This window comes from Schistocerca nitens, chromosome 3 (assembly GCF_023898315.1).
Source record: "Schistocerca nitens isolate TAMUIC-IGC-003100 chromosome 3, iqSchNite1.1, whole genome shotgun sequence".
Lineage (NCBI taxonomy): Eukaryota > Metazoa > Arthropoda > Insecta > Orthoptera > Acrididae > Schistocerca > Schistocerca nitens.
Genome location: NC_064616.1, coordinates 731,480,066 through 731,501,111, shown reverse-complemented (window position 1 = coordinate 731,501,111; position 21,046 = coordinate 731,480,066).

The window sequence follows — 21,046 nt, the reverse complement described above, 5'->3', positions numbered from 1 at the left end:
ATGAGCACGGTCGACAATTTATCTCGAAACACCACCCGCTTAGAAGATTTGAAGAATGCTGAGGAAGATAACATCAGACAGCAGCCGGTGAAACCTATACGGCAAACACGAAAACAGAGCCCTGAAGAGATTCAAGAACTGGAGAAAAAACTCTCCCGTACCAAAAAAATTCTTAAAACAGATCGAAGCGGAAAGCAAGGCGTGGTAGACATCGGAAAACCAGACATCCCCAACCTGAATGAGGACGTACAGATGAACCTCGCCCCTCCAATTGAAGAACCAATGGACACTGTTGACCGCTGCGGAACAGATACGGGGACAGCATGGTCTGACGACGCTGAATGCGCTTAGTTGGACTACCGAATGACGCAGGCGTATAAAATCGCCACGCTCAATGTAAACAGAATAGTTTCGGACGTAAAGTTACAATCTGTGAAGGACTACTTATATGCCGCCGACATTGACATAGCGATGTTACAAGAGGTAGTTACAACCAAAATAGCGGATGTGTACGGATATGAGGCGATCTTAAACATAGGCAATGAATGTGGAACAGGAATACTGTTCAAACACGGCATACCATGTACACCAAAAGCAATACTTGAATCTGGACGAGGCATAACTGCACAAATATATGATCTGCTTCTTGTTAATACACTCCTGGAAATGGAAAAAAGAACACATTGACACCGGTGTGTCAGACCCACCATACTTGCTCCGGACACTGCGAGAGGGCTGTACAAGCAATGATCACACGCACGGCACAGCGGACACACCAGGAACCGCGGTGTTGGCCGTCGAATGGCTCTAGCTGCGCAGCATTTGTGCAACGCCGCCGTCAGTGTCAGCCAGTTTGCCGTGGCATACGGAGCTCCATCGCAGTCTTTAACACTGGTAGCATGCCGCGACAGCGTGGACGTGAACCGTATGTGCAGTTGACGGACTTTGAGCGAGGGCGTATAGTGGGCATGCGGGAGGCCGGGTGGACGTACCGCCGAATTGCTCAACACGTGGGGCGTGAGGTCTCCACAGTACATCGATGTTGTCGCCAGTGGTCGGCGGAAGGTGCACGTGCCCGTCGACCTGGGACCGGACCGCAGCGACGCACAGATGCACGCCAAGACCGTAGGATCCTACACAGTGCCGTAGGGGACCGCACCGCCACTTCCCAGCAAATTAGGGACACTGTTGCTCCTGGGGTATCGGCGAGGACCATTCGCAACCGTCTCCATGAAGCTGGGCTACGGTCCCGCACACCGTTAGGCCGTCTTCCGCTCACGCCCCAACATCGTGCAGCCCGCCTCCAGTGGTGTCGCGACAGGTGTGAATGGAGGGACGAATGGAGACGTGTCGTCTTCAGTGATGAGAGTCGCTTCTGCCTTGGTGCCAATGATGGTCGTATGCGTGTTTGGCGCCGTGCAGGTGAGCGCCACAGTCAGGACTGCTTACGACCGAGGCACACAGGGCCAACACCCGGCATCATGGTGTGGGGAGCGATCTCCTACACTGGCCGTACACCACTGGTGATCGTCGAGGGGACACTGAATAGTGCACGGTACATCCAAACCGTCATCGAACCCATCGTTCTACCATTCCTAGACCGGCAAGGGAACTTGCTGTTCCAACAGGACAATGCACGTCCGCATGTATCCCGTGCCACCCAACGTGCTCTAGAAGGTGTAAGTCAACTACCCTGGCCAGCAAGATCTCCGGATCTGTCCCCCATTGAGCATGTTTGGGACTGGATGAAGCGTCGTCTCACGCGGTCTGCACGTCCAGCACGAACGCTGGTCCAACTGAGGCGCCAGGTGGAAATGGCATGGCAAGCCGTTCCACAGGACTACATCCAGCATCTCTACGATCGTCTCCATGGGAGAATAGCAGCCTGCATTGCTTCGAAAGGTGGATATACACTGTACTAGTGCCGACATTGTGCATGCTCTGTTGCCTGTGTCTATGTGCCTGTGGTTCTGTCAGTGTGATCATGTGATGTATCTGACCCCAGGAATGTGTCAATAAAGTTTCCCCTTCCTGGGACAATGAATTCACGGTGTTCTTATTTCAATTTCCAGGAGTGTATATATGCTCCCTCTGGATCCAGCGGAAAACTAGCAAGGGGCAACCTGTTCCGGGACGAAATTGTCCCATTAATAACGGATCCTCGACTGCACATAATTTTGGGTGGAGATTTTAACTGCGTATTGCGTCCAGAAGATCAAATCCCGAACTTCAACTTTTGTGAGGAGCTGTTGCTGTTAATTAACGGGCTAGATATGATAGATGCTTGGTGCCACCTTCGCCCGCACACCCGAGGATACACGTACGTATCCAGTACTTCGGCAAGCAGACTAGACAGGCTGTATGTAACGAAAGGTTTTATCCATAATGTAACTGACTGTGAAATTTGGCCTCTTAACTTCTCGGATGACTGCGCATTTCATATAACCGCGAAGCGTACTAAACAAAAAACATTCCTGGGAAGGAGCGTATGGCAGCTAAACGTGTCACTTTTGGAGGACGCAGTACTGAAACAGGAGATCCATGCTACATGGCAGCGTTGTCTTCGGATGCAATCCACATATCCAACACGCATCATGTTGTGGCTACAGTCTGCGAAACCGCAGATAAAAAAATGCATCGCACGATATGGTCGCATGAAAGCGTACTGGCGAAAACGCACCTTGGAGTATCACTTTCTTTGCCTCCGCGAACTATATGATGACCCCAGGGGATTAGTAGCAAACAGCTCTAGAGTAAAACGCACTAAAGCAAGAATAGCGGCGTTGGTGCGACAATCACTAGAGGGGAAAAAAGTTCGATCGCGTCCTCCGATTGAACTGACGCAGGAGAATACGTCCGTACATCACGTGATACGGGAAGCCAAGAGAGGTAAACAAAAGTTAATCCACACTCTCAGTGATGAACAGGGGAACGAATACGATCAACAAGTGACAGTAAAAAACTACGTGGTCCAACATTATACAGATTTTTACTCCGCATCGGCGACTGATGCGACGGCAAGTGAGCCGCTTTTATCCAGCATTGAATCCACGGTCCATCCGACTGACAGCGCCGACCTTGTAGCCCACATAACTGAGGAAGAAGTATGTGCCATAATCAAAGACTCGCCTACAAAGAAATCTGCTGGTTTAGATGGCCTGCCCATAGAATTTTATGCTTGTTTTTGGCACATCATAGGACCGGAATTCACCAAAATATGCAATGAATTATTGGGAGACGTGCAGATGCCATCTCAGTTTACCGAAGGAATGATTGTACTGATCCCCAAAAAACCACGTAGCGCTACGCTGAAGGATTTTCGACCACTAACACTCCTCAATTCCGACTATAAAATCTTCACCCGACTCATAAACTGTAGACTGATGACGGTACTGCCGAAAGTACTTGGCCCTTATCAAATGAGTGCTGTCCCACGGAGATCAATGTCGAATGCATTATGTGAATATAGAGACATAATATATTTGTCAAAAAAAAAATGGTTCAAATGGCTCTGAGCACTATGGGACTTAACATCTATGGTCATCAGTCCCCTAGAACTTAGAACTACTTAAACCTAACTAACCTAAGGACATCACACACATCCATGCCCGAGGCAGGATTCGAACCTGCGACCGTAGCAGTCGCGCGGCTCCGGACTGAGCGCCTAGAACCGCTAGACTACCGCGGCCGGCAATATATTTGTCGTGGCTATGCAAATGCAATGTTGGTCTCATGTTTTTAGACTTCGATAAGGCTTTTGACCGCATCAACCACCACTTTCTACTAACTGTAATGCAACGGATGGGATTCAGTGCTCATTTCATTCAGATCATACGCAAATGTATAGTCGGAACTTCCTCTCGAATCAAAATTAATGGTCAGCTAAGTTCACCAGTCCCGATCAAGCAATCAGTGAGACAAGGCTGCCCCCTTTCTGTGGCACTATACGCAATCGCAGTAGAACCGTTACTGTTAAACCTGCATCACAGGTTACAAGGTCTACAGGTGTTGGGTACAAAAACCGTGTGTCACTCTTATGCTGATGACGTCAGTGTAGTAGTTAACACGCACTCAGAAATGGAAGTCGTTCAACAAATAATCCACGCTTACGCCACTTCTTCCGGAGCCAAACTCAATGAACAAAAATCGAAAATTTTACCTGTCGGACCCCATATGGAGACCATTCAAAGAACATGGCTACAAAGAACAGAGAAGACGAACCACTTAGGTATGATTCTAATGGCCAACCCAAGAGAGATGACAGTAGCCAACTGGGACCATAAACTACATATATTCAGGGCTACTCTCCGTGAACACAAAACTAGAACGCTCAATCGGATACAGAGAGCTCTATTGATTAACAGCTATGCGCTAAGCAAAATATATCACATCGCAGCAGTGTTACCAGTACCCAAGGATACAGCGCAAAAGCTTTTAGCTGCAGCGTATTGGTTCATATGGAGTGGAAACATCTTTAAAGTCGCCATGCCAACCATAGTGTTAACCCGCGCCGCTGGTGGTTTGGGCGTCAAAGACATCAAGAACCAATGCACTGCCGTATATATGGACCGAATCCGCAAAATGCTGCAGTCACCCCATCCGACAATTACGAAAACGTTATTCAACAGGTTAGCCCCAACGAGCAAAAAGGCCCCAGTCGATGTTGGTCGCATCAGCGCTCAACTCGATCACGTCCGGACTTATTTCCTGGAAATGAGCTATATTCAAGATACTTCACAGCTGCTTAACACCAGAAGGACCTATTACCACATCACGAGACACCATAGGCAAAACCCAATTGAAGCGAAATATCCAGCGGTCAACTGGAGTAACGTCTGGAAAAACATTAACAATTCCATCCTCCACTCCAAAGTAGTGTCCACGTGCTATGACATTGTGAACGAGAAGGTTCCCACAGGTGAAAAGTTGCACAATATCAAAATGAAGCAGAGTCCGTACTGCGATCATTGCCATACTGTAGATACCTTGGCACACATTCTCATCTGCCGCGACCAATACCACATATGGAACTGGACTAGAAAAAACTCGCAATAATTACTAGAACCACAGACTCTGCTATAACACTTAAAGATGTACTTCAACCAGACTGGCATTTCTTTCCTGCAACAAAGCACAATAGCTATGCTTGGATTATCGGCCAGTTCGCATATTTTGCGGTTACGAATACACATGCGAGTATAGACGAGTACATACAGTATATAATGGAAGAGCACCACAACCTTAAAACGAGTCGGAAATACAATGCTTTGTTTCAAAATTTCTTACTTCACACTTTGCATAATGAAGCGGTAATTTTTTTTTGGTTGGTGCACAACACTACAGCGAGTCGATACTAATTGTGCTTCATTATAATTAAGTTGGCATTTATTTATTTATTTATTTTTATAGTACAGCAAGTGAAAGTGCCTCAGGAAAACTAATTTTGCCAGAAGCCGTAACATAAAACAAATCAGAAGTGCTTGATTGATTTCGTGTTCTTCTGTTTCACGGGTATTGGACAGATTGTCACGGCAAGAAGATTTATTCAGTTCCTTTATATATTATTTAAAAAAATTAATAAAAAAATAAATAAAAAAGTAGGTTAAGTTAGGGTGAAAGTGGCGATGGCAACAGATTTTTTTATTATTATTTTCTTTTTTTAAAATTTTTTTTAGGTTAGATAGGATTTTGGGGGTGATATGGATGATAGGGGCCAACGCCTGAAGTGGAAGAGGTCCAGGAAAATAAAAAAAGTAAAAAACTATAAAAAATAAAAAAACATGTCGCGAGTTCAAATACATAAAAAAGAAAGTTGGATTGATAATAGGTTCATATACTTACGGTCTGGTAAAAAAATAAAAAAAAATGTCGCAGTGGATACACCGGTGAAAAAAAAGGGGTAGCGTCTTAAAAAAAAAAGTGGTTCCGTGGTTACCGTGAGCAGCTACGGAACGGAAGGTCCCTGGTTCAAAACTCCCTCGAGTGAAAAGTTTTAATTTTTTATTTTCAGACAATTATCAAAGTTCATGCACTAAAACATGATCAACTTTGCTCTCCAAAATTCCAGGACATGTTCAGATTTGCTTGGTGGATTTGACGGTCTACACACGGAAAAACTTGAAAACGTTAAAAACGTATGTTTTGACAGAGCACAGGGAAAACTGTGCGACTGTGAAACTGTTGCATTCATTTGTTGCCGTTTATGTGACAAACTCTTATGCTTTCATCACTTTTTTGGGAGTGATTATCACATCCACAAGAAAACCTAAATCGGGCAAGGTAGAAGAATCTTTTTACCCATTCGCCAAGTGTGCAAGTTAGGTGGTTCGACAACATATTCCTGTCATGTGACGCACATGCCGTCACCAGTGTCGTATAGAATATTTCAGACGTGTTTTCCTGTGGAGGAATTGGTTGACCTATGAATTTGCGATCAAATGTTTTCGGTTCCTATTGGAGAGGCACGTCCTTTCGTCTACTAATCGCACGGTTTTGCGGTGCGGTCGCAAAACACAGACACTAAACTTATTACAGTGAACAGAGACGTCAATGAATGAACGGTCGCATCGTAACTTTGCGAAAATAAAGTAAGTAAAACTTTTACTCGAGGGAGGACTCGAACCAAGGACCTCTCGTTTCGCAGTTGCTCACGCTAACCAAGGGACCACGGCGCTCTTCAGCTTACATAGTCCTTGATGTTTATTTTACAGTTGGACTACTCAGTTTGTATATTTTGCTTATTTTTTCATAGTTCCACACAACTTCTTCCTGTTTTCTCAATTGATCTGTGTTCAGTTTTTCAAGGCCTATCCACTGTGCGTAAATCTGAGGGGGGTGCGATGGGGAGGCTCCCTTGTGAGTGTGTACTCTTACTCAGCAGACAGTGTTGTAATGATCTGATGGCCTGACCCACTTGTGGCATTCCAGTTCACTTCCTATTTCTGCCTCTGTCTCTGGCGTAACTTGAATTTGCCTGTGACAGTGTTAAAGAGTTTCAATAAAAGTTTCTAATCTCCTATTCCTTACTGTTCTGTGTCATAACAATACTACACCATACATTTACAGAGAAGCGTTCTTGGAAACATCCCTCTACAAAGACATATGAGTTTTCATCGGATAACCGATGTGAGTTATGAGTGTTATTGATACCATGAAGAGTGAAAGTGATAGTGGGATTTCTTCGTGATCTGAAACTAGCCAGTGACAAAATTCCAGTCACTTCTCATCATCTCCTTCTCAAAGGTGTTGATTCCACCGTAAAGGATAGAAATAAAGACCGTGTATATGTAATGTCCAATATATATTTGTATGTGAAAAAGACTGATACTTGTAAAAATTCTGGGTGTGCTTGTTGAAGGACTACGTTATGCCAACTGAATTATGTCTTCTACTTCATCCACCTGATATTCATTTGCATGTTCAGTTGAGATATGAATGATGAGCACGGCACCAGTTTCGTACAGTTCATTGAAAACAAGAGCAAAATTCTAGAATCTAGCACTCTGCGTTTAGGAATTCGTCTACCATATTCTCTACAAGCAGCTGCAGCGTCTCCATTAAAAAAATGTATGCAAATACCATATTGTTATACTCAATATTTGTAAATACACGCGACACTCTTCAACGATCCAGTACAGTTGCTCAACAAAACACAATAACAGTTGAGTCTGGCTGGTCCCGGCGGAGGTTCGAATCCTCCCTCGGGCATGTGTGTGTGTGTTTGTCCTTAGGATAATTTAGGTTAAGTAGTGTGTAAGCTTAGGGACTGTAGACCTTAGAATTTAAGTCCCATAAGATTTCACACACATTTTAGTTGAGTCTCATTCGAAAATATAGTTTGCGTAGGTCACTTAGTCATCAGTATAATTATCTAAGACGCTTAATTAATTTCAGCCCCTCCATATTCGCTCCAACGTTAGTGTTTTACGCCTGGCGTTCACAAAGTAAGAGGTTAAATACAAGGGCTACATTTTTTTTTCAAGATCCGACTGGTTGTGAAATTACAACCAAACTGAAAATCCAATGAAGCTTTGCACAGATGTGATGCACATTGGCTGCAGTATCCCGGTCAATTGCTTCATGTCACACTTTTTAGTTCTAAGCCCACAGTGAGCACGTGAAGACACCTAGAACAATAGAATCCCCTGCCAGGTGTAAAGTACGTACTGTCATTCGATATCTTCATGTTGAGGAGTTCTACCTAATTTCATGCAGCCCATATACCTAGAGTTGTTAAACGACCATAGACTACCGTAGATTGTCGTAAGTCATCCTAGACTACAGTAGTTTTCCTAGTAGCCTCGATTAGATAATATCGTATCTGTGCTACATTTACGTTAGGATTTGTTGCGTAACTATTGGGTTTTACCTCTTTTCGATCGCTTTGTTTGCGTATGCGATCAGTGGCTAACCAAATTCCTCTTGAGACCAGAAACGGTGAACCATCTGAGTAGGGTATATAAGGGCCGCATAACCTACGGAACATTTTTGTTCTGCGTGGTTATCCTGTTGTCTGTTACCTAAAAATAAACGGTATTAGTAACAAAATTGAAATTTTTTATGTTTAAATCAGGTTTTCTTCGTAAATTGTTGATATGTAACGTAAAACAGAGGGATGCAGTAGTAAAAATTTAAAAAATTACGATACGGATTTATTACATAACACTAGAAAACGCACTTTACTCAAAAAAGTTAAAATTTAAAGGAACGCAAGACATAAACATTCAAACATCGATTTAATACTTAGTCGAGCTTATATAAAACATATTTCTGTTAACGCTAAACAACTTTCGCACTTATCAGTTGTAACAGGAAACTCTTGCCTATGGTAGTGACGAAGAACGTTCTATTGAGTACAAAATGACAACATAATTATGTAGATTCTTTTATGTTTGTTAATTTAATCTGTACTTGCATCAAAATTAGCTACTTTGGTTCCATAAAAGCGCAGAAGTTACGCAAACAATTAATTTTTATTACTTATAAAATGGTACATACATTTGATCTTGTTCAGCGAGTAGATTAGGCTGTTTCATCACCCACCATCCAGCACGAATTGACTCCCTCTGATTTTCATCTCTTTGCTCCCATGAACCGCTGCCTATGATGTCAGTATTTTCTTTCAGACAAGAAGCTGCATACTTGCTTTCTGTGACTGGGGTAATGGAAAGTTGGTACAACGCTACGACAGCTGTCTAAGTCGGAGCGATGACTATGTAGAGAAGTAGCTGGAAGGTGTAGCTAAATATGGCAAATAAAACATTTTTTATTTTCACTGTGGTTTCTACACTCCTGGAAATGGAAAAAAGAACACATTGACACCGGTGTGTCAGACCCACCATACTTGCTCCGGACACTGCGAGAGGGCTGTACAAGCAATGATCACACGCACGGCACAGCGGACACACCAGGAACCGCGGTGTTGGCCGTCGAATGGCGCTAGCTGCGCAGCATTTGTGCACCGCCGCCGTCAGTGTCAGCCAGTTTGCCGTGGCATACGGAGCTCCATCGCAGTCTTTAACACTGGTAGCATGCCGCGACAGCGTGGACGTGAACCGTATGTGCAGTTGACGGACTTCGAGCGAGGGCGTATAGTGGGCATGCGGGAGGCCGGGTCGACGTACCGCCGAATTGCTCAACACGTGGGGCGTGAGGTCTCCACAGTACATCGATGTTGTCGCCAGTGGTCGGCGGAAGGTGCACGTGCCCGTCGACCTGGGATCGGACCGCAGCGACGCACGGATGCACGCCAAGACCGTAGGATCCTACGCAGTGCCGTAGGGGACCGCACCGCCACTTCCCAGCAAATTAGGGACACTGTTGTTCCTGGGGTATCGGCGAGGACCATTCGCAACCGTCTCCATGAAGCTGGGCTACGGTCCCGCACACCGTTAGGCCGTCTTCCGCTCACGCCCCAACATCGTGCAGCCCGCCTCCAGTGGTGTCGCGACAGGCGTGAATGGAGGGACGAATGGAGACGTGTCGTCTTCAGCGATGAGAGTCGCTTCTGCCTTGGTGCCAATGATGGTCGTATGCGTGTTTGGCGCCGTGCAGGTGAGCGCCACAATCAGGACTGCATACGACCGAGGCACACAGGGCCAACACCCGGCATCATGGTGTGGGGAGCGATCTCCTACACTGGCCGTACACCACTGGTGATCGTCGAGGGGACACTGAATAGTGCACGGTACATCCAAACCGTCATCGAACCCATCGTTCTACCATTCCTAGACCGGCAAGGGAACTTGCTGTTCCAACAGGACAATGCACGTCCGCATGTATCCCGTGCCACCCAACGTGCTCTAGAAGGTGTAAGTCAACTACCCTGGCCAGCAAGATCTCCGGATCTGTCCCCCATTGAGCATGTTTGGGACTGGATGAAGCGTCGTCTCACGCGGTCTGCACGTCCAGCACGAACGCTGGTCCAACTGAGGCGCCATGTGGAAATGGCATGGCAAGCCGTTCCACAGGACTACATCCAGCATCTCTACGATCGTCTCCATGGGAGAATAGCAGCCTGCATTGCTGCGAAAGGTGGATATACACTGTACTAGTGCCGACATTGTGCATGCTCTGTTGCCTGTGTCTATGTGCCTGTGGTTCTGTCAGTGTGATCATGTGATGTATCTGACCCCAGGAATGTGTCAATAAAGTTTCCCCTTCCTGGGACAATGAATTCACGGTGTTCTTATTTCAATTTCCAGGAGTGTATTTTCGCGACAGATCGGATCTTGAAAAAAAAAAATGGCCCTCGTAGGATCGACTACGTACAGCAGTCGTGTGATACACGTGATATACCCACTTTTATATGGTGGAAAAGACCACCCCTGTCTTTGTCTTGAAAGAATGTGAAGAGGTATTATACATATTTCAGATTAATTGTATCGAATGATACAGGATACTCCGTAGTTGCGCAATTCTCCAAAGTTAATTTCGTCTAAAATTGCTGAAATGTTTTACATATTTAGTATGAAGACATTACCAGTAAACAGTGTTAAAATTTTCAAATAGTATTAGTATGTTTCATTAAGGAGGCTGAGTCTTCTGTAACTCGCGCATTTCGTTCTGTCTCGTTTTTTTAAATACAGGTTAAACTACGGAAGTTTTTCAACGGGTAGGGGTATTTTTATACAGCCATAAATGATTTGATTAATCTAAAAACCTGCTTTTTCCATCACTGGTGCAGCTTTTAATTAATTCTATATTGATATATTTCCGGAGAATTTTGTATTTTCTCTTTTATGTACAATATTCTCGAATAGTGTGCCTGTGCTGGAAATTCGTTCTCTTCCCTCTATGTTTTGCAGCCTCTTCATCTGTCCATTCCCATTTAAATTAATGAATCCATTCCGGAGATATTACCTCTATATTAGCTTGGTCTCTTTGATGTTCATTTAGTTGTCTTAGAACTGAAGAGAATAAATTGTCTGTTGATAATGCGCTTAAGCCTCTATGACTGTCCTGTACCTTTTGCGGGTTTCCTTCTCTGTGTTGTTAACTAATCTCTTAATTTCTGCGACGAGAAGCTGTGGTTTACAACAGTGTCAAAATCATCAGCAAGTAAACAGCGCTACGTCACGACTGCCACCCGTTTCTCATTCGTCTATTTCTACCAGTGGCAAGTAATTAAGCAAACAGCAATCAAGAACGTCTATTTCCACCAAAGAGAAGAAACAATGCAAACTCCAATGAAGGACGTGTAACACCCCCGCCTCTCAGTCTCAGTACCCTATCATATTACGATAACGGCCTCTTCCGCCAATATACCAGTCCTAAAACTTTTCTCATTCCCCAGCTAGCATAAACACCCTGAGGAAGGCCATTTTCAACAGTAACGGAAACGTCGGAGAATTTTACGCAAAACAATGCAGTCACAAACCAGGAAGAGTTTTATTGACTGCGATTTCAAACTAGCTTCTTTCTTCCTTTTCGACAGCTAATTGAGTCTCATCGACCCACTCATATACACCTCGCTTGTCTCCAGTCTTCTTTCTCGTGCCTAAACAGTTAGTTGCAGTTCTTCCATAATTATAGTGTATTATTATTTTTCGCTGTTGTTACATATGCACTGTTGCAGAAACTGAAAAATCTACTCTGATACTTTTAATTAAGTTTCCAATTTTAAATTGATAGGGTGACATATATATTATATTAATCACAAAATTAGAGTATTTAATTACATTTACGGAATAATCAGGAGAAAACTGTAGCCTATAGTCGGGAAAGAAACAGAAATGAAATTTTCCAAAACCATGCTAAAACCAGCGAACTTCTAAGGAAGCGAGACATGAGCTCTGACGTAGAAACAGAGTTGAAGCAGACGAAAGCGAGTGTTAAAGGACATACGGCTATACCACACAAGAAAATAACGAAAGCGGAAGAGACTATCTCAGTGTAAATAGAATTCTGGATACAGTTGTCAAGTACCGAAGTAAATGGATTAACCACAGAGAGTGCATGGATGACGAAATGCCCCTCCACCGAAAGTAGTTTTGAACTATAAATATTCAGGGAAATGAAGCATCGAACGATCGACTAAGAGATGGGTACAAAAAAGAGCCACAACGGGCTTTAGTGTGTAACGCTAGAGGAGCGAAGAAGAAGAAGAAGATTACCTAAGTAAAAGCCTTCTGAAAAATAATAATGAAACTATTAAATATCACAAATTGGAGCATACTATTAAATGTAAACGGTGCATTGTGACCGTAAATCACTTAAGGCAAATGCTGGTATGGTTCCTTTAAAAAAGGACACGGCCGGCATTCTTTCCTGTCCTTCCGTAATCCGAGCGTGTATTCTGCCACTAATGGCACCGTCGTCGACGGAACGTTATATCCTAATCTGTCTTGTCTCAAATCGTTCAAAGGTTCCCATCATTCATACTTTCTCTCAATCAATTTTTGTTCGTATATAAAGTGAAACTATTTTTTTTTTGGAAATCATACATAGATCAAAAAGCAGACATTCTTTCGTATACAATGACACAACCGCAGCAGCTGCTTCAGGGGTATGACGCCTATGGCTTAGTGTATCTACAGCCAAAATTGCTTCAGATTTAATAAGACATTAGTGAATTTATGGAGGACATCCGCCACTTGAAAAAAAGAGTCATCTCCAGCTTTGCAATAGTGTAAATAAAGGCCACCTGTAACATGTCTTCTTGCGTATTCAATACATGAAAATTAGGATTCAACTCCATGAAAACGATGTGTCAAGGTGATAGGGTGGTTAAGAAAAAAATGGTTCAAATGGCTCTGAGCACTAGGGGACTCAACTGCTGTGGTTATTAGTCCCCTAGAACTTAGAACTACTTAAACCTAACTAACCTAAGGACATCACAAACATCCATGCCCGAGGCAGGATTCGAACCTGCGACCGCAGCAGTCGCACGGTTCCGGACTGCGCGCCCAGAACCGCGAGACCACCGCGGCCGGCGGTGGTTAAGACAATGGATTCATATTCGTGAGGAGGAGGGTTCATATCCCCTTTCAGCCATTCCTAAACCACATCACGTGAATGCCACAACGTGGAATTCACTTAATGAGACGCTAATGAATTTCTGGAGGCCATACACCACTTAAAAAAAGAGTAATCTCCAGCTTTGCAAAAGTGTAAATAAAGGCCACCTGTAACATGTCTTCTTCTTGCATGTTCAAGATATGAAACAAAGAATTCAACTACATGAAAACTATGTGTCAATGTGACGAAGTGGTTAAGACATTGGATTCGTATTCGGGAGGAGGAGGTTTCATATCCTCGTTCAGCCATTTCTAAACCTCATCACGTGAATACCATAACGTAGACTATCGCCTTCTTCCATTACAGTCAACCCCAAATTTTTCCTTACGTTTCATGACGAATACCGCGGAGAACAAGTCCGGTACATCCGAAGTGTGCCTCAAACCCTTAGGGCCCAAATCATACGGTGGGGGGGGGGGGGTAGAGAATCTTAAACCGTGTATGTTTAGATTAAGAATCAGTAGTTTTATAGAATTTATAGGTGGGTGGAGTGACGGAGCGTACAAAGCTATTCGAAGATGGTTCAGGTCTTTTCCGTTTTCAGAAATGTTTGTCGAACAGATCCGCATAATTTAAGGATTATATAGCTGGCTTCCATCTGTTGTATAATCGTGTAACATGTTTATTCTTCACGTAATATATTTTTCAAGAAACTAAATATCCTCTTCAAAAATCAGCATAGATTCAGTAAGTGGGGATCTTGCACACACAGCTCGCTCTGTCCGTCCATGAAATCCAGAAATCCAGAACACAGCAGATAAGAGTAGCCAGATTCAAGCGGTGTTCTTTGACTTCAAGCACACATTCGATACAATTTCGCTCTTTTCCTTTAGTGAACCACATACGAGCTTATAGATTATCGCACTAGGCTTTTGTCTGAGTTCATGACCTCCTTGCAGATACACTCAACGCGTTCTTCTTAACGGGACGGAAGCGACAGATGTAAGTGTAACTTCGAGAGTACCACAAAGGAATGAGATATAGCAGTTACTGCTCACAACATACACTGCCTGAAAGAGAAAGTCAAGCGCCTAAAGAGAACGAGCAAACGAAATGAAAAAAAAAATGGTTCAAATGGCTCTGAGCATTATGGGACTTAACTGCTGTGGTCATCAGTCCCCTAGAACTTAGAACTACTTAAACCTAACTAACCTAAGGACATCACACACATCCATGCCCGAGGCAGGATTCGAACCTGCGACCGTAGCGGTCGTGCGGTTCCAGACTGTAGCGCCTTTAACCGCTCGGCCACTCCGGCCGGCCAAACGAAATGAAATTTCAAGGGTTAGAGTGTATTGGCTGTTATTTTAGTGGCAATATCGACTTAAATTTACAAAGAACTTTCAATATCAGCTCACCCTCTGACCTGGATATTTATTCGGTTTTGAATGGTGTCATAAGGTCGTTATATCCCCTCTTGAGGTTAACAGATACACAACTACTGTAACTGTTATTCATGATACTGACAAAGTGACGGACTTGATATACCGATCTGGTTCACCACATGTTCTATCGGGGACGTATCTGGGGATCTTGCTAGCCAGGGTAACATCTCAGAATCACGCAGACAGTTCATAAAGATACATGCAATGTGTGAAAGAGTATTGTCCTACTGAAAATGGTACCTTGATACTGTCACATGAGAGGCAACACATAAGGACGCAGAATGTCCCTGATGTGTCGGTGTGCCCTTAGAGGTCCCTCAGTCGCTACAGCCGTGACCTCAAGTCATACCTGACGGCTCCCCACACCATGGTGTCAGGAGTAATTCTGCTATGCTCTCCAAAATATTGGAAGAATAGGACCTCTGCCAAGGTCGCCATCATACTCACCGACGACGTACGAGGTGCATTCAAGTTCTAAGGCCTCCGATTTTTTTTTCTCCGGACTGGAAAGAGATAGAAACATGCGCATTGTTTTAATATGAGGCCGCGTTCATTGTCAATACGTCCCAGAGATGGCAGCACCGTACGGCAGATGGAATTTTACCGCCAGCGGCGAGAATGAGAACTGTTGTAAATACTTAAAATGGCGACGTTTTCCTTACTTGAACAGCGTGCAATCATTCGTTTTCTGAATTTGCGTGGTGTGAAACCAATTGAAATTCATCGACAGTTGAAGGAGACATGTGTCGAAAGTGCGTTCGTGGGTGCGACAGTTTAATGAAGGCAGAACATCGTGTGACAACAAACCGAAACAACCTCGGGCTCGCACAAGCCGGTCTGACGACACGATCGAGAAAGTGGAGAGAATTGTTTTGGGGGATCGCCGAATGACTGTTGAACAGATCGCCTCCAGAGTTGGCATTTCTGTGGGTTCTGTGCACACAGTCCTGCATGACGACCTGAAAATGCGAAAAGTGTCATCCAGGTGGGTGCCACGAATGCTGACGGACGACCACACGGCTGCCCGTATGGCATGTTGCCAGGCAATGTTGACGTGCAACGACAGCACGAATGGGACTTTCTTTTCGTCGGTTGTGACAATGGATGAGATGTGGATGCCATTTTTGAATCCAGAAACAAAACGCCAGTCAGCTCAATGGAAGGACACAGATTCACCGCCACCAAAAAAATTTCGGGTAACCGCCAGTGCTGAAAAAATGATGGTGTCCATGTTCTGGGACAGCGAGGGCGTAATCCTTACCAATTGCGTTCCAAAGGGCACTACGGTAACAGGTGCATCCTACGAAAATGTTTTGAAGAACAAATTCCCCTGCACTGCAACAAAAACGTCCGGGAAGGGCTGCACATGTGCTGTTCCACCGAGACAACGGACCCGCACATCGAGCTAACGTTACGCAACAGTTTCTTCGTGATAACAACTTTGAAGTGATACCTGATGCTCCCTACTCACCTGACCTGGCTCCTAGTGACTTTTGGCTTTTTCCAACAACGAAAGACACTCTCCGTGGCCGCACATTCACCAGCCGTGCTGCTATTGCCTCAGCGATTTTCCAGTGGTCAAAACAGACTCCTAAAGAAGCCTTCGCCGCTGCCATGGAATCATGGCGTCAGCGTTGTGAAAAATGTGTACGTCTGCAGGGCGATTACGTCCAGAAGCAACGCCAGTTTCATCGATTTTGGGTGAGTAGTTAATTGGAAAAAAAATCGGAGGCCTTAGAACTTGAATGCACGTCGTACATCAAGCGTAATGGAGAACCGCGATTCATAACACTACGGGACTCCATTCATAGGCAGTCCACGCTTCCCGGTCACTGCTGCACTCCAAAGACATATGTCTGTGTTCCGGCTTTAGCGACAGCCTACGTATCGGACGTTAATTTCCTAGTCCGGCAGCTGCTAGTGTCTGATCAGTGATACGGGATGACACAGAATTTTGCAGTGTGTCCATTACTTGTTCGCGGATGGCAGGTGCAGATGTGAATGGTTTATGATATGCTTGGTGCACAATACGGTGACCGTCCTTTGTGGTTGTCAGACGTGGTCGACCATAACCTCGACGACCAGGATGCCTGCCTTCATGTTTCCATGCAGTGCAACATCGGGCCACTGTCACAAAGAATGCCCCACAAATCTGGATACTGCACGATTCTACCAGCCGACCAAATGGAGACCCACACTGATGCCCGTTTTAAACTCTGTCAGTTGCTGATAACGATATCTCACACGAGTCTGCCGCATCTCCGTTTCCTTTATAATGACCACTCAACATTGACGCTGTTCACCGCCCATATGCGCTCTACTAGACCTGGTAACAACACTAAACACGTACAGTACTATTGGACTACAGTGGCCGTTCTACTTGTCACTGAGAACTGCAACGCTGAAATTTCAAACCTGCCTATAGTGTGAACGTGTACGAAGTTACAGTGGCATCCGACCATGTCTTCTGGGCGCTTCATTATCCTGTCAGGTAGTGTACTTTGAGGGATAGAGTGTGAGGAGTACTAACACAGTAGCAGTTACACTCCCATAATAAATAACGTCTGCAAGCAGTGGGGCCTAATGGCTTTGAACCCTGGGTCCAGCTCAGTCAATGGATTTTAAAGCACAGTACTGCAGTGCAAACGTCCCTACAGTTTGTACTGTTTCGACGATGTGACCCTTTCCAGCAATGATAACGTTCTCATTTACCGCAGTAGCCATGTCTGGAATGATGAAAATCTATACACCACACCCGTCTCATACAGTCAGTAGCTTTTCTCTATCAGCTTACGGGCTGGTATTGCACTAGATCATCTGTCAGGACCTTGCATGCTGCCCCTTGTGTCCAGTTATGAGCGTTAGTTAGTGTTCATCCGAGAGGTGCTCTAATAGTAATTGTGTTGTGTTGGCGGAAGAGCCAACACCGCGTTACTAGAGGAGGCCGACATGCACACGTTTTAGCTCACGCAGGCAGGCGTGAGGAGGGAAAAACTATACTGACGTGAGGTCTGGAACATGACAAGGAATGAGTATTGAGAAAGCGGACGTAATTAGTTTGACACTTAACTTTAATCCATTAATGATGAACGTCGCTCTTGACGGTACATGATTCACAATATCAATATCAATAGTAACTGAATATGTCGCCATGCTAGGTCGTAGCAAATGACGTAGCTGAAGGATATGCTAAACTGTCGTCTCGACAAATGAGAGCGTAGGTAGAAGTGAACCATCGCTAGCAAAGTCTGCTGTACAACTGAGGCGAGTGCTAGGGAGTCTTTCTAGACTAGACCTGCCGTGTGGTGGCGCTCGGTCTGCAATCACTGATAGTGGCGACACGCGGGTCCGACGTACACTAACGGACCGCGGCCGATTTAAAGGCTACCACCTAGCAAGTGTGGTGTCTGGCGGTGACACCACAAATTGGATGTAGGCTAACATGTACTGTGTAACATGTCCTTTTATTTCATCCGCTCGTTCGGGATCAAAATAGCAGCCCAAAATTAGATAATTGATTAATGTGACCGTGTACCTAATGGGCTGGCAATCGGATTGGACTGCTCAGGGGATGTTACATTCCGTATTGTCCTTCGCAAATACTGTAATACGTACTGTTTGGTGACAAAAAGGACACAACACAGTTTCACAAACAAGATCTATATTCTCAGCAAAAGCACAAAATAAGGAGACAGCCACTGCCTTCGTCAATACACTGTAAATGACGGCTAATCTCAGCACAGGTTTCTTTAGTTATTCTTAATCGTCGCACGCAACATCCAATCACTGTAATCCAAGTAATGCCGGCGCGGTAGACGCGGAAGTTCAATAACGGCACTTAATACCACTGAAATCACTCTGTAATTAAACTTTCTCACCTTCCCGTATAATACTAACACAAAGGGTTTAAACCGCGGCGATGGCCACTCCCTTTTGCCGGTAATTTGCCTTAATGCAACTGCTGGCTTCTGCACAGCTCTGCCCGCCTCGCGGGAACCTACCACACCCTGACTTCGGCACATCTCCACACTAACTCTCTGCTCTCCGCCCAGTTCTTCCCGCCTCGCGGGAATCTACCCAAGCCGCACTCGGCACTCCGGTGAACCCCCTCTAGCTCTCGCGACCTGCACACACACTACTCGATAGTTGCCCTGTCGACCTGTGTGAGCGTAAATTAGTAGTAAGGGCCTGCGGACCCCTTACAACTGTCACAAGCAGACGCAAACACTTTGATCAATTAAGATCATAACCATTTACCTACACTTCGGTGTGTTGCACACCTGTCGGGCGTTAGTTGATTTCGAACGTTTTGTTTGCGTATGAGATAAGTGTCTTACTAGATTCCTCTAGAAATCAGAAGCAGTGAATCGCATGGAAACTGTGCATGGATATACAGTGAAGCGCCAAAGAAACTGGTATAGGCATGCGTATTAAAGAAAAAAAAAGAGTTATAGAAACAGTCTGATTAATGCGCTTCGGTCGGCGACGCATATAGAAGACAACACGTGTCTGGAGCAGTTGTTAGATCGGTTACTGCTGCTACAATAGCAGGTTATCAAGATTTAAGCGACTTTTAACGTGATGTTACAGTCGACGCACGAGCGATGGGACGCAGCATCTCCGAGGTAGCGATGAAGTGTGGATTTTCCCGGACGACCATTTCACGAGTGTACCGTGAATATCAAGAATCCGCTAAAACATCAAGTTTGCGACATCGCTGCGGCCGGAAAAAAATCCTGCAAGAAAGGGACCAACGACGACTGAAGAGAATCGTTCTACGTGATACAAGTGCAACACTTCCGCAAATTGCCGTAGATTTCAGTGATGGGCCATTAACAAGTGTCAGCGTGCGAACTATTCAACGAAACAGCATCGATATGGGCTTTCGGAGCCAAAGGCCCACTAGTGTACCCTTGATGATTGCACGACACAAAGCTTTACGCCTCTCCTGGGCCCGCCAACACCGACATTGGGCTGTTGATGACTGAAAACATTTTGCCTGATCGGACGAGTCTCGTTTCAAATTGTATCGAGCGGATGGACGTGTCCACGGGTATGGAGACTACCTCATGAATCCATGGACCCTGCATGTCGGCAGAGGAATGTTCAAGCTGGTGGAGGCTCGATAATGGTATGGGGCGTGTGCAGTTGGAGTGATATGGGCCTCTGATACGTCTAGACACGACTCTGACAGGTGACACGTACGTAAGCATTCTGTCTGATCACCTGTATCCATTCATGTCCATTGTGCATTCCGGCGGACTTGTGAAATTCCAGCGGGACAATGTGACACCTCACACGTCCAGAATTGCAACAGAGTGGCTCCAGGATCACTCCTCTGAGTTTAAACACTTCCACTGCCCACACCAAACTCCCCAGAAATGAATATTATTGAGCATATCTGGGAAGCCTTGCATCGTGCTATTCAGAAGAGATCTCCACCCCTTCGTACTCTTACGGGCTTATGGACAGCCCCGCAGGATTAATGGTGTCAATTCTCTCCAGCACTACTTCAGAGATTAGTCGTGTCCATGCCTCGTCGTGCTGCGGCGCTTCTGCGAAGGCTCTACACGACATTAGGCAGGTATACCAGTTTCTTTGGCTCTTCAGTGTATAAAGGGCTACCTAACCTACTTAACATTTTTGTTCTACATAGTTATCATCCTGCTTGTTAATTAAAAATAAACTGCACTTAAAACATTATTGACATTGACACTGTTTACTTCAGGTAATATCCAAAAATTGTTAATTTTTAACATGAAACAGAGGGATATTGTAGTAAAAATTTAAAAAATTACAGATTTATCATATAACTCTGGAAAACACAATTTCCTCAAAAACAACATAAAATAAAAAAATGCAAAGCCAAAACATATGAAGCATCGCTTCAGTACTTCGTTGAGTTTATATGAAACATATTTCTGTTAATACTAAACAACTTTCGTACTTGTAAGTTATAATAGGGAACTCAAGCCTTTGATCGTAATGAAGAAAGTTCTATCAAGTACAAAATAACATCAATAATTGTATAGACTTTTCTGTGTTTGTGCATGTAAACTATACTTGCATCAAAGGGAATTGTTTTGGTTACATAAATATACAGAAGTTACCGGAGCACGGTCTTTTTTTAACTATAAAATGCA